The sequence below is a fragment of the Leucopleurus acutus genome (assembly GCF_964270905.1).
Source record: "Leucopleurus acutus genome assembly, chromosome: 3".
In the NCBI taxonomy this organism is placed as follows: Eukaryota; Metazoa; Chordata; class Mammalia; order Artiodactyla; family Delphinidae; genus Leucopleurus; species Leucopleurus acutus.
The window spans coordinates 57,634,793-57,650,602 of record NC_139145.1 but is presented as its reverse complement, the minus strand read 5'-3'; positions in this window follow the sequence as shown (position 1 = coordinate 57,650,602).

Sequence of the window (15,810 nt, the reverse complement as noted above, 5' to 3'; positions counted from 1 at the left end):
TCTCTAACCCTGAAATACTCTCTACCCTAACCTTCTGCCCTCCTCAGGCTCCTCCCACTCCATGCCTGGGTTTAAACTGTTACCCATACCCACCCTTCCATCCTCTTGTTTTGGAACTAAAGTTGGCTAACTAAAAGAACTGTGAGTCCCTCCCCACCCCAGGTTTTTTGCTTGTGAGTTCATCTATGCAGTCTCTGTTCCTTTTCCTTCCTTCCTGTGGTGAAGGCAGATGTGATGCCTGGAGCTGGGGAAGCCATATTATAACTATGAGGCAATAAGCATGAAGGTAGAGTGGAGGATAGAAGGAACTTAAGTCCTTGATGTTTGACAAGTGCTAGACCTCTACTTCTGGACTTCCTCTAAGGAAATAACAAATATCTGTGTGGTATTTATTTAAGCCACTGCTGGTAGAGTTTTCTGTGTCTTGAGATTAAAAACATGACTCACTGTTACAGCAGATGACTCAGGTCTTCCTTGGGGTTTATGTTGGTATTGTGGGGAGATACCTTTCTTCTACAGGAATTTTGAGCTGTGAAATCCAGGAAAGCTTAGAGCTGCCAGTGAGGAAAGTAGAAACAATAGAAAAGAGATACAAAGCCCTGTGACATCATTTGAGCTGCCTAGATCTAGCCATGTCCAAAGCCAAATATACTCTGTTGGGTTTAAGTTGGGTGAATGAATGAGGGAGTATAAAAATAATATCTTTTCTTCCCTGAGGCTAGTTAGGGGAAACTCTGGGAGAATATTGAGTTATCTATTGCTGCATAACAGATTACCCCAAAACTTAATGGCTGAAAGCAATAATTACAATAAGGGCTAAAAAGAAATGCGCTGTCAAGCCATGAAAACACCTGGAGGAAACATAAATGTGTGTTACTGAAAAGGCTACATATTGTAATATTCCAACCCTATGACATTCTGGAAAAGGCAAAACTATGGAGACAATAAAAAGATGGTTGCCAGGAGTTAGCAGGGAGGGTGGGATGAATAGGTAGAGCACAGATGTTATAGGGTAGTGAAACTATCCTGTGTGACACTGTAATGGTGGATACATGTGGTTATACTTTTGTCTGAACCCTGGAATGTACAAGAGTGAACTCTGATGTAAACTATGGACTTTGGGTGATTATAATGTATAGGTTTGTCACTTGCAACAAGTGTGCCACTCTGATCAGTATATTGAGTGAAATCTCATGAGAGACCCTGACCCAGAATCACTCAGCTAAGTCAGTCCTGAATTCCTGACCCCCAGAAGCTGTGAGATAATAAACATTTGTTGTTTTAAGCTGCTAAATTATAAAGTCATTTGTTATGCTGCAATAGATAACACACTCAGGAAAATTCCATAGGTGGGGTAGGTGTTAAGTAGGGGATTCAACCCCTGTTTCTCTCCCCTGTGCATGGAGGTGTGTCATCTGACCCACCAGAGACTCCATTCCTCAGACCACACATTCCCACGTTGTGCTGCCCTCCGCCATGTTTGTGGAGTCCCCTGCCAAGGCTTCTGCTGAGCCTGTCTTCCTGTTACTTGCTGTTTTCTAATTATCTGAGGCCATGTCTTACCTTCATTCCCTGTAGCTGTTTCTCACTGATCTTTGCATTTCCCATACCACCTAGCTCACTACCTTGCACATAAAAGCCAAAGCCCCACATGTTTCAGAGCATTGGCTCTGGAGCCCATTGGGTTCAGATGCTAGATCAACCACTTATTAGCTGGGGTACTTTCTTAATCTCTGTGCCTCAGTTTCCTCAACTGTAAAATAGGGAGAGTAATGGTAGCTACTTCCTGGGGTTGTTTTGAGCATTAAAATAACCTTGTCATGTGGAAAGCATTTGAAACTATGCCTGACACGTGGCAGCTGCGCCATAAATATCACTTATTAGATTGAATCATACAAAAATTGTCATTTTTCTGGGTCAAAAAACTAAATATTGGCAATTTCACATAGTTTAATCTCATATTATTATTTCTATCCTTTCACCAGAGTTATATTCAAAGAAACAGTCCGGCAACCCAAAACACAATTGTTGGTAATGTCTCTAGAAGAATGTTAAAGACAATCCAAATCAGAACTCGGAGCACCTCTTAAAATTCTCCTTGCCTCATTCTTTTTACTGTTACCAGGAAACCTTTTCCACTGCTCATTCTAAACTCCTAACTAAAAAAATCTCTGCCCCAACACCCCATCCCACATAACCAGCCAAAGTAGGTGACTACCTTGCCCATCCTTCAACTTACCTCCATTCTTTTCCTCACAGTAAATTTCTCTTTTTTGATGCAGACACCTGGGTTTGGCTTCCCAGGTGTCTCTCTTTTCCTCTCTCTCATTGCAAAAACCTAGACATGATACTGCCCAAAACTGGCTTCCTAGAGAGCAGAAGAGAGGGGAGAGGCTGAGAAGGCAAAGGTGAAATTCCTTCTTTCTTTTAAAAAATTTTAATTATGGTAAAAACATACAAAGTTTACCATCTTCACCATTTTTAAGCATCCAGCTCAATAGTGTTAAGTACATTCATGTTGTACAACCAATCTCCACGACTCTTTCCTCTTGGCAAACTGAAACTCTAAACCCATTAGACAACAACTTCCCCATTTCCTCCTGCCCCGAGTCCCTGCAGCCACTGTTCTACTTTCTGTCTCTATGAATTCGATTACTCTAGTTCCCTCATATATGTGGAATCATGTGGTATTTGACTTTTGCAACTGACTTACTTCAGTTAGCACAGTGTTCTCACATACATACATAGATACAACACACACATACATACGTACATACTATATTATTTTATCCATTCATCTGTCCATGGATACTAAGGTTGCTTCTACCTCTTGGCTATTGCAGAATTCCTTTTAAATGGGGAAATATGAACAAATTTAGTAATTTCAGGCTCCTTCACAAGGGGAAGACAATGTAATAAAGTGCATGATTGTGTTGTTCAAATGTTAAATGGGGAAGCAGGTCACGGCCCCAAGAGAGCCACATCGGTCAGAGCCGGACAGACTTGGGTGGCATGTCCAGGAATGGATGCCAGAGCCACACTGGCTTTGAATTCCAGCTCTACCACTTACCGATTGGTTAACTTCTGGGAAGTCAATTTCTCTCTGACTAATTGCTTCGTCCATGAAATAGGAAAAATAACACCTACCTTATTGTATGGACTATTATTGCTAAGAGTAGTTACCTCAGGGGAGGAATAAATGATTTAATACATGTAAGGCACTTAGAACAGTGCCTGGCACTGAGTTAGCTGTCACTAAGGGATCATTATTATTACTAGGGTTTTGAGATGGTCCTTGAAAGAGAATCAGGGTTTGGTCGCTGGAGAGGAGGAGGGTGGCATTACAGACAGGGATGATCAGAGGCAGGAATGGACTGAGGCTGGGGGAGTACTGTTTCCAGAGTTAAGAAACAAAAACACAGGATATCCAGTTAAATTTGAATTATGGCTACTTGCCTGTGCATATGTACTTTGAGATAAAAGAAAAATATCGCATGACATACTTATTCTAAAAACAAATTTTGGGGAATTACCTGGTGGTGCAGTGGTTAAGAATCTGCCTGCCAGTGTAGGGGACATGGATTCGATCCCTGGTCCAAGAAGATCCCACATGCCGCAGAGCAACTAAGCCCATGCGCCACAACTACTGAGCCTGTGCCCTAGAGCCCGCGAGCCACTAAAGAGCCTGCGTGCCACAACTACTGAAGCTCTTAATCTTTGTTTTGCAGGATTTGCTTATAAAATTCCTCAAAGTTACAGTCTGTGTTTCATTTACATTTTGATACGATTTCTTTAGTGGTCACGTGTAACTTCCTGTGTTCTTGGCCGTTGAAAATTCACTAATGAGAAATCGTGCTCAGCGTTAGCATTATGAGCCAGTATATCGAACTGGCTGGTCATAAAGTTAACAACTTGTCATAAAGTTAACAACTCTGAGAATTACTCTTCAGATTTCATTGGTTGAAGCCCATAATAAAGTCTTTCACAGCATAACTTGCTTTTCCACTCTTCAGGATTACATTGTACCTTTTGATCAACAACTTTTTAAAATGTGCACAAACAAAAAGGAGCATTGTCGTCAGTGTTTATTCTTTTTTTCTTCAACACTGCACCTGATGATTCCACCTGTTTCCACACTAAACGCCTATTTAGTAACATCCATGTAAAAGAATTGAATTTGTCAATGGATGAAATCAATTTAAAAAATAATCATAACAAGTGCTGCAATAATTATCCACTTTGGGCTGAAATTTATTTTCCTGCTTACATAATGTTGTCCCTTTTAAAAACAGCTTTGGTAATAAAAGGGATACATTTTCCATCAATTCTTCTTTAACACATTCAACAAGTTCCTTTAAGCAATGGAGTACTGCAGCAACACTGTTGGTTCTTCTTTCAGTTTGCATAATCCTATCGCTAAATTGATACTGAAAACTAGGAACAAACTTCATTCAGTGCATTATTTAAAAAGCCAACAAGAATTTTGGGGTCCTTTTCTTCAGAATTGAAGCATAATGTTAGTGCTTCAAATAAATGGAGGATTCTCTCAACTGCAGTTGTTAGAGAGCCGGTGGTTTTTGAATGTGGAGAAGTAAAGAATACTGAATGCCAAAAAAAAAATCACAAAAAACTTTAAATCGCTTAGTTAGAATAGTGTAAATGCTGAAGTAGGAGAACATTGCATGACAGTTACTTCAATCTCAAAAGAAAAGACATCAGGTACTCTTTTTTTTTTTTTTAATAAATAAATACATTATTTATTTATTTATTTGACTGCACCGGGTCTTATTTGCAGCACGCGGGATTTTCGTTGCGGACTGCAGGATCTTTGTTGCGGCATGCGGGATCTAGTTCCCTGACCAGGGATCAAACCCAGGCTCCCTGCATTAGGAGCACAGAGTCTTAACCATTGGCCCACCAGGGAAGTCCCAACATCAGGTACTCTTGAGCACATTATGCAGAGCACAGGCAGGACCACCAACGCCTTCCATAGAATTATTCATGCTTTGCTTCAACTTTGAATAAACGTTGTTTGTACCTTTATGGAAACATCCACCAAAAGTTATATTTGTATTATCTCCAACAAAAATAGTAAAAATTTCTCATTAACTCTTTATTTTGAAAATAAAATTTCGACTTTATTCTGATATCCAAGAAGTTCATTCTGTGATTGTAGTATTGCGTTTTGACCTTGACTTTGGTCAAATACTGATATAAACATTGTTATTCAGCCAAAATGTGTATTTGGTGCACTTATTTGGGAAAGATTTTTCCTTCCAGTTTGATTAAGATATAATTGGCATACAGCACTGTATAAGTTTAAGGTGTACAGCATAATGATCTGACTTACATTCATCATGAAATGATTACCACAATAAGTTTAGTGAACATCCTTCATCTCATAGATACAAAATAAAAGAAAAAAATGTTTTTACCTATGATAAGCACTCTTAGGATTTACTCAACATCTTTCATTCATAACGTACAGCAGTGTTAATTATATTAATCATGTTGTACACTACATCCCTAGTACTTATTTATCTTTTAAAAGGAAGTTTGTACCTCTTGACCACCTTCAGCCAACTCCCCCTCCCTCCACCCCCTGCCTCTGGTAACTGCAAATCTCATCTCTTTTTCTGTGAGTTTGTTTTAATCTTGTTCATTTTTTATTCCAAGTTTCCTTGTACATATCCAAAGAGAAGTGATAACTGTTAATGTGTGGGCTCCATGGGCAAAAGAACAACCTTACAAACAGCTAAATAATGCCAGTTTGATATCAATGTCATCCAGTGTTTTAAGTATATCAGTTAACTCCAATGGGGATTTGATTTTTATTCAACCAATTCATGGAATCAAAATAAAGCTTTAAGAAGTTCATTCTGCCAAAGGTAAAACATCCAAAATTAATGTAAACACAATTATAAATTTAGTTAAAATACCCAGCATTCAAGATAAAATTGTTTCTGTGGTCTCAATACAAATATATATTTTGGTGAATCACAGCTTCATGATAAAAATGTTTTTACCATATTAGGATATTAGCAATGACCTTAGAATTGGTTGTGATGCACATGTAATTTCTTTTTTTTTTTAGGAGGGAAGATATTTTGTATTTAAAAAAATTTTTTTAATTTAATTTTTATTCTATTTATTTATTTTTTGGCTGCACTGCATGTGGGATCTTAGTTCCCTGACTAGGGACCGAACCCACACCCCTGCAGTAGAAGTGTGGGTCTTAACCACTGGCCTGCCAGGGAAGTCCCTACATATATTTATTCTTTTTCAGATTCTTTTCCCATGTAGGTTATTACAGAATATTGAGTAGAGTTCCCTGTGCTATACAGTAGGTCCTTGTTGATTATCTATTTTATACATAGTAGTGTGTATATGTTGAGTTTGTTTGGTTTTGAAGTATAATTGACCTACAGCACTGTGTTAGCTCCTGGTATACAACATAGTGATTCGATATTTCTATACGTTACGAAATGATCACCACAATAAATCTAGTTACCGTCTGCCACCATATAAAAATATTACATTATTATTGACTATATTCCTCACACTATACATTTCATACCCATGACTCTTATTTTGTAACTGGAAGTTTATACCTCTTAATCTCCCTCGCCTATTTCTTTCATTCCCACACTCCTCTCCCCTCTGGCAACTACCTGTTGTTCTCGGTGTTTGTTTTGTTATGTTTGTTCATTTGTTTTGCTTTTAGATTCCACATATAAGTGAAATCATACAGTATTTGTCTCTGTCCATCTGACTTAGCATAATGCCCTCCAGGTCCATCCATGTTGTCACCAATGGCAAGATTTCATTCTTTCCTTACGGCTGAATAATATTCCATTATATGTACCACATCTTCTTTATCCATTCATCTATCAGTGGGCACTTAGGTTCCTTCATATCTTGGAAATAATGCTGCAATGAACATAGGGGTGCATCTTATTTTTTATTATTTATTTATTTTTGTTTTTGTTTTGGCTGTGTTGGGTCTTCGTTGCTGTGTGCGGGCTTTCTCTAGTTGCAGCGAGCGGGGGCCACTCTTCGTTGCGGTGCACGGGCTTCTCACTGCGGTGGCTTCTCTTGTTGTGGAGCATGGGCTCTAGGCGTGCAGGCTCAGTAGTTGTGGTGCACGGACTTAGTTGCTCCACGGCATGTGGGATCTTCCCGGACCAGTCCTCGAACCCGTGTCCCCTGCATTGGCAGGTGGATTCTTAACCACTGCACCACCAGGGAAGCCCGGGGTACATCTTTTTGAATTAGTATTTTTCTTTTCTTCAGATAACTACCTAGGAGTGGAATTGCTGGATCATATGGTAGTTCTGTTTTTAATTTTTTGAGCCACTATTTTCCATAGTGGCTGCACCAATTTACATTCCCACCAACAGTGCACAAGGGTTCCCTTTTCTCCACATTCTCACCACCACTTGTTATTTGTTGTCTTTTTGGTAATAGCCATTCTGACAGGTGTGAAGTGATATCTCATTGTGGTGGGGGAGGTTTAATTAATTAATTTATTTGGCTGTGTTGGGTCTTAGTTGCGGCACACGGGATCTTTCGTAGCGGCACTCGGGCTCTTTGTTGTGGCGTGTGGTCTTCTCTCCAGTTGCAGTGCAGGCTCCAGAGTGTGCGGGCTCAGTAGTTGTGGCGCACGGGCTTAGTTGCCCCATGGCTTGTGGGATCTTAGTTCCCTGATCAGGGATTGAACCTGTGTCCCCTGCATTGGAAGGTGGATTCTTAACCACTGGACCACCAGGGAAGTCCCTCATTGTGGTTTTGATTTGCACTACTAACTTTTTAAAATATATACAAAATACTACATATATTTAATGTGTATAATTTGATGAGTATGGGCATATGCATTCCCTGGGGAACAATCACCATAATCAAGGTGATAGATTTATCCATCACCAAAACTTTCCCGTGTCCCTTTGTTTTTGGTTTTCGTGTGTGTGTGTGTGTGTGTGTGTGTGTGTGTGTGTGTGATTAACTCTTAACTCAATAAGAGACTGTCTGCAAAAATTTTTACTGTTTCTGAAGTCTCATCTGAAAGGCATTCTACTTGCAATAGCCTTATATGCAAGCCTTTTTCACAAGAAAAATATTGCACAAAGGAAAATTTGTTTCTGCACTGTGATTATTTGCATTTTGGCAATGCCATAAAAGGGTGAGACATTTAGATCTTTGATAATCTCTGTAGTGATAAATGGAACTATTATATTATTATGGCAGCAGATTTCATCCTAGCATTTGAAAATTCGTTTGCAATTTTGGAACCTGAAAACACTTCTGGTGGTAGTACATCCAAACACTTACTTGAGCTGAAAGACTGATGATGATATACTGGTGTGGAAGTCCATTACATTTCTGCTGTGATTGTATTATCTGCTTAATCTGAATTTTTCCTAAAAAAAAAATTGTTTATCACTTTCCTTAGTGTTAGTTAAGGAAATCATACATCTCTTATGGTTAGTTGTTAATATATGCTGGCTTATGTCTGATTTTTCATCTTTTATTAAATGAACAACTGCATACTGCAGAAACTTTCAAAAGGGATTTCTGTCTTGTTTAATAAATGTTCACTGCTCAGAAAGTTCAGCACAAGTTATGCTTGCTCTTTTATATTTGGGGGTTCATATATACAGAAAAATAGATTTCTGATAAAGTGTTAATATCCAAAATATATAAGGAACTCATACAACTGAATAGCAACAAACAAACAAACAATCCCAATTAAAAATAGGTAGAGGATCTGAATAGACATTTTCCAAGGAAGATATACAGATGGCCAATAGGTACATGAAAAGATACTCGACATCACTAATCATGAGGAAATGCAAATCAAAACCACAATGAGGTATCATCTCATACTGGTCAGGATGGCTATTACCAAAAAGACAACAAATAACAAGTGTGGGCGAGAATGTGGAGAAAAGGGAACCCTCGTGCACTGTTGGTGGGAATGTAAATTGGTGCAGCCACTATGGAAAACAGTATGGAAGTTCCTAAAAAATTAAAAACAGAACTACCGTACGATCCAGCAATTCCACTCCTAGGTATTTATCTGAAGAAAATGAAAACACTAATTCGTAAAGATATATGTTAGGACTTCCCTGGTGGTCCAGTGGCTAGGACTCTGAGCTCCCAAAGCAGGGGCCCCGGGTTCGATCCCTGGTCAGGGAACTAGATCCCACATGCATGCTGCAACTAAGAGTTCACATGCTGCAACTAAAAGATTCCCACATGCCACAACGAAGATCCCACGTGCAGCAACTAAGACCTGGAGCAGCCAAATAAAAAAATTTTTTTAAAAAGATATATGCAATGCTGTGTTCACTGCAGCATTACTTACAACAGCCAAGATATGGAAACAACCCATGTGTCCATCAATGGATGAATAGATAAAGAAGATGCAGTATAGGGACTTCCCTGGTGGCACAGTGGATAGGACCCCATGTTCCCAATGCAGGGGGCCCCAGTTCGATCCCTGATCAGGGAACTAGATCCCACATGCATGCCACAACTAAGAGTTTGCATGCCACAACTAAGGAGTCCGCCTACCACAACTAAGATGAGGTGCAGCCAAGTAAGAAAATAAATAAATAAATATTTTTTTAAAAAGAAGATGCAGTATATATTACACAATGGAATACTATTCAGCCATCAAAAAGAATGAGATCTTGCCATTGGCAACAAAATGGATGGGCCTCGAGGGCATTATGCTAAGCAAAATAAGACAAAGACAGAATAGCCTGTGATTACACTTATATGTGAAATTTAAAACAACATCAAAAAACCAAGCTCACAGATACAGAAAACAGACTGGTGGTTGCCACAGGTGAGGGGGTGAGGAGTGGGAGAAATTGGTGAAAAGGACCAAAAGGTACAAGCTTCCAGCAATAAAGTAAATAAATCATGGGGATGTAATGTGACTGTAATGTAATGGTATAATGTAATGGTGACTACAGTTCAACTTTACTGCAGATAATGTAATGGTGACTACAGTTCAACTTTACTGCAGATTTTAAAGCTGCTAAGGGAGTAGATCTGAAAAGTCCTCATCACAAAAAAAAATATTTTTGTAACTGTATGGTGACATGTTAACTAGGCTTATTGTGGTGATCATTTTGCAATATTTACAAATATCAAATATTTTGTTCACCTGAAACTAATACAGTGTTGTGTCTGTTACACCTCAATAAAAAAAATTGCAGGAAGGTTTAAAAAAAGTAATAGAAACCTAGGCTTATTGTGGTGATCATTTTGCAATATTTACAAATATCAAATATTTTGTTCACCTGAAACTAATACAGTGTTGTGTCTGTTACACCTCAATAAAAAAAATTGCAGGAAGGTTTAAAAAAAGTAATAGAAACCTAGGCTTATTGTGGTGATCATTTTGCAATATTTACAAATATCAAATATTTTGTTCACCTGAAACTAATACAGTGTTATGTCTGTTACACCTCAATAAAAAAAAAAAAATATTGCAGGAAGGTTTAAAAAAAAGTAATAGAAACCACTTCAAGAATCAAAGAGATTGAATTTGATAATCTCACAGCTGTGAGAGTGCATTTGTCATTTACAGGTTCAAACTCTTGACTTACTATAAACTGGGTCCAACTTGACCCAGTTTGAAAGGGCTGCACAACTGCAAGCTAACATAAATTGAGTTTAACATCTGATTAAAAAAAAAAAAAAAAGGTGAACTTCCTGTTTGCCTGAAAGTGAGACTGCACTTTTAAGGCAAAGTCTCCCCAGCAAAGCCAGAGCTGATTTTATGGAAGGTTTTGGGAAGCCTGGGCGCAGGGGCTGGTGGACTTTCAGAAGAGAAAGGCTTTAAGGATGTAAGGACTTTCAGCTGCTCCCTGGAGCAAGGTTGTCTTTGACTGGCTGGCTTTCGAGCACGGTCCTGGGAGTGAGACGCTTGCTGATTGGCTGTCGTCTAGGAGCGTGGGGACTGTCACTGACTGGCTGGCTTTCAGAGGCTTGGTGGTGGATTTGTTCACATCCAGAAGCATAGTTACTGAAGTGAGAGTATCGCTGATTGGCTGATTTTCAGAACAAAAATCGTAAGTGATTTCTCATCATCGCAGTTACTGGTCACAGCTTGGGACTTTGGCCAAAGAACAGTGTTCTCCTTTCCTGAATATGAAAATAAGTACCTTTGATTCTCAGTCTCCCCTTTTATTTCCCTCAGCTAAACCTGCAGGAGATCATAAGAGGTTGAATTTTTATTTGTGGAGATACGCTTTTCAGCTGGTGTTGCCATTTAAGTGATTTAAGCACCAGTTACTGTGGAGGAAAAATAGCTCTGACGCATTTTAGTAATTTATTGAAAAAAGCTGAATGCAAGACATTCATGGTGTCCTGACAGTCAATACAGGACGCAGGACAAAATATAGGACATGTCCTGTATGTACAGGCAATTCTATGAGCAAAGTGCTAAGGGAAGAGAAGGAAGCCTCACCTCAACAGAAGGAAATTGAATTCTCATTTCCTTCCAGAAGGGCATTCATTGTAGCCTGCTTGTTAAAGGCAAATACTGGAAACAACCTAAATGTCCGTCAGTTGGGAACTGGTTGGATAAAGCTTTGGGTACCTGTAAAATGGAATACAGTGCATCCATTAAAAATGAGATGGAGTTCTGTGAACTAATATGAATACTACCATGATAGATAGTTAATTTAAAAAAAACAAGATGCAAATTCCATGTATGGTATCATTTGTGCTAGAATATGTGTGGGGGTCATGGAGAGAGGAATAAAATATATGTTCCTATATGTGTCGACTGTCTGTGGAAGGATATTCAAGAAACAGTCATGATGATCTTGGGGAAGGGGAACTGAAAGGCTGGGAGGCTGAAGGGCAGGGAGCAGAAGAGGCTTCCTTTTCAGGGCATATCCTTTTGCAAATGGAACACTTAATTATTTTTAAAACAATGATTTTTAAAAAATCAAATGTGTGACCTGGGCATGGGTGAGAGGCACAGGTTTGATAGGCTAAGGGTGTGGACAGGATGTTTTTTGAGCCTAGTGACCCATCTGCACAAGGGTGGACCTCTGAGGCTGGCTAACCAGCTGTGTGGGATGTTTCCCACATCTCCAAGTCTCCACACCACAGAGCACAGGAACTAGCCTGGGGCTGGGAGGGGAACAATGCCATCCCACGTAGCAAATGACCAAGAAACAGAGCTCACAATAAGTGCACTAAATTGCACAGGCAGCCAAAGGGAACAGGGATCGCTGTAATGATCCTGTGTCGAGTTCACTTCCTGGGAGCTCTCCACTGCTGATGGAGATAAAAACCAGGAAGGGTCCCTCCGAACATCCTTGGAATTTCATCGCTGGAGGTCTCCTCATTGGGGAGTCAGTCTGCTTTGAGGAGAACAGCTCCTTTCCTGGCAGAAACAGATCTCTGCAGCATAAAATGTATAACAGAGAGAGTATGACAAAAACTTTTGAAAATGGAGGAGTTGGAAACAGTGAACCCACTATAGGGGATCATCATCATAATTATAGCAGCTAATATTAAATGAGCATTTATCGTGTCCTAGGGACTGTTCCAAGTGCTTTGCATGCATTATACTCTCACTTAGTCCTTAAAACAACCCTATGAGGTAGATACCCTTATTCCAGTTTCACTGATGAGAAAACTGGTAACCAGAGGTTTAGAAATTCACCCAAGGTCACATATGTAGTTGATCTGGGGTTTGAACCAAGGCTGTCTGTACTCCAGCCATTTGACCATACTGTCTCCAAAAGAGGGCTTCTCTGGCACAACCTAAAAACCAATTAACAGCATTAAGCATAAGTGCCATGGGAAACATTTGGTGTTCCTGAGTGCCAGCACAGCTCCTGGAATGTGGTTTTTTAAAAATTGAGGTGAGGGACTTCCCTGGCCATCCAGTGGTTAAGACTCCACGCTTCCACTGTAGGGGGCATGGGTTCAATCCCTGGTCGGGGAACTGAGATCCCGCATGCCATATAGTGCAGCAAAAAAAAAAAAAAAATTTGAGGTGAAATTCACCTAACATAAAATTAACCATGTTAAAGTGAACAATTCAGTGTCATTTAGTGCACTCACAGTGTTTTATAATCGTCACCTCTATTTAGTTCCAAAACATTTTCATCACCCCAAAAGGAAACCCTCTACCCGTTAAGCAGTTTCTCTCCATTTCCCCCTCCCCCCAACCTCTGATAACCACCAAATATGTGTTCCGTCTCTGTGGATTTATGTATTCTGGATATTTCATATAAATCGAATCATACTATATGTGACCTTTTGTGTGTGGCTTCTTTCCCATAGCATGTGTGTTTGAGGTTTTTCTACATTATAACATGCATCAGTGCTTCGTTTCTTGTTATGGCTGAATAACGTTCCATTGTGTGCATCTGCCACAATTTGTTTATCCATCCATTCATTGATGGGCTTTGGGGCTGTTTCCACCTTGTGGCTGTAGTACAGCTGTGAACACTTGTGTGTGTGTGCTTGTTTGAGTACCTGTTCTCAGTTTTTTGGGTGTATACCTAGGAATGGATTGCTGGGTCATGTGGGAATTCTGTTTAACTTTTAGAGGATCTGCCAAGTCAGAATGTGATGTTTTGATATTAGAATCTCTCCTTGGTACCTTGGCTTTCTCCTATCCAAGAAAAGGAGAGCTCATTTTTCAGGTGAATAAGAGAAACACAGTGTGGTGTAGTGCAGGGAAGCCACAAGCTGACCTGGTTTTGAATCTCTGCTCTACCACTTATCGAAAGCATCTGCTAATAAGTTATCAGCAGAAATGGAGATGATCACAGCATCCATTCATTCATTCATTCAATGAATCCGCTGAGGGCTTGTTGCAGGTCTGGCACTGGGGATAGAGTAAGCCATCGTGAAGTTTACAAAATGAGGGGTGGGAGGAGGAAGGGAGGACCCAGGAGTGAATTGTTTTACAAAAGGAAGAATCTTTTTGTCATGAGAATAATCACTCCCTTTAGTCACAAGTAGTCAGTGAGCACATCCAGGTGGGCCTGCATCTTATTCCTCTATCCCCAGCAGCCAACACAGGGCTTACAGAGATAGGTCATTTAGGATTCTGGAGTGGCAAGCAATAGAAACTCAGTGGCTTGGTTTAACAAGGATTACTGGATAAAGATTGGGATAGCTCCCAGAATGGAAAGAATAGCTAAACAATCAGTCCTCTGGGAGGCTGGAAAGAGGCCAGGAAGTGATGGGCATCTCAGCACCAGAGGCTTGTAGCTCGGCCTCCCCTGGGGCTCTGTCTTGGATGACCCAGCTCCAACCTCTGCTGATGTGGCAGGGTTCTGCCTATCACTGCAGTTTGGGCTTTGCACACTCCAGGGGGTTCCTTCATGTCACAGTCGTCAGAGGATTGAATTCTCATTAGGACAATTTTCTAGCAAATGACAGTCAAGTGTCTTGAGGAAGGGTGTCTTTGTACAAAGTCACAGTTGGCGCTGAAAATCAGCTTGGACTGAAAAAGAAAAAAAGCCGGCTGGGAGGACAGAGGAGATAAAGCCAGCTGCAAAGCCACAGCTTTGTGTTTCTCCCACAGTCAGGCAGCAGCTGTGAAATGCCACAAGGACCTCTCTTTGGGTGACTGCTGCTTTCTGACTTTTGACAAAAGACAAAAGCAAAAGCCTGGTTTGCTATTCTCATCTCTTACTGCAGATAACCAACTGCTCTGTGGCCTCACCTCATGACAGCACTCCATCCCTAGTTAATCTCTGCTTTTCTCAATCCTGAGTCCAAAACAGCAACCAGTCCAGAACTGATTCCCACTTCCCTTTGACCCTCCTTGGAATCCTTGAGCTGGAACCCAAAACTTACAAAAGAGCTGCCATCCTTCTGTGGGTCCTCCGGAGTGCCCCACCTCACTGCTTGGAGCCAAGAAATCTGATTCCAGCAGACCACAGGCTTGTTCTTGGTCACCTCTGGCTGGTTAGGCTGGAACGATTTATTACTGACTGTCAGGAATAGAGGACTGTGATGGAGGGAGGAAGGTCCCCAGAGGTAAATGAGATGCTGTCATCAGGAAAAGGTGAAGGCATTGAGCATGCAGACCCAAGAGATGGCTCTTGGAGTAGTACTCAATTCATGTGAATTATTATTAATGAAGTCATGTTTTTAGAGACACTCTAGCAGATATCTTACAAAATGATAGATAATAACAATGCCTAATAATGATGGAATATCTGCTGTGCGCTAGGCTCTCTACTACCTCATTTAATTCTTAGAGTGGCCTCCCATCTGTCTTACAGATCTCTGCAGTTTCTAGGACATACTGTGTGTGCAGGAGGAGTTATCCAGCATGAATGCTGGTGGCAGGTTGTTTCTGGCTCTGGTACCACCTCGGCAACTGCACTAGCCTGAAAGCATCCCCTGGATTTCCTCTGTATCTTGGTGGGAGTGTGTGAAGTCAGAAGTGGCTTTAGACCCAACTCTTGCCCTGCTTTAGGATGGGGGACTCTAACTCTACTCTGGCAGCAACAATGATAATAACAACCATTAGAAACACTCATAAGCTGTTCTACCACATGCCGGGGACTGTGCTAAGAGCTTTGCATGTATCATCTCCTTTAATCAGATGAACAGTCCTGTGAGGTACGTGCTGCCTTATTTCTCAGATGAGCACACTGAGGTCTGGATATCCTTCTTGCTAAGGTCACACAGTTAATGAAGGTCAGAGCCAGGACTGGAACCTGAGGCTGTCTAGAACTCAAGTGCTAAAACAGAAGGCTATACTGCTTGACTGACTTGCAGCCATCTGTAAATACAGCCTCTGTGTAT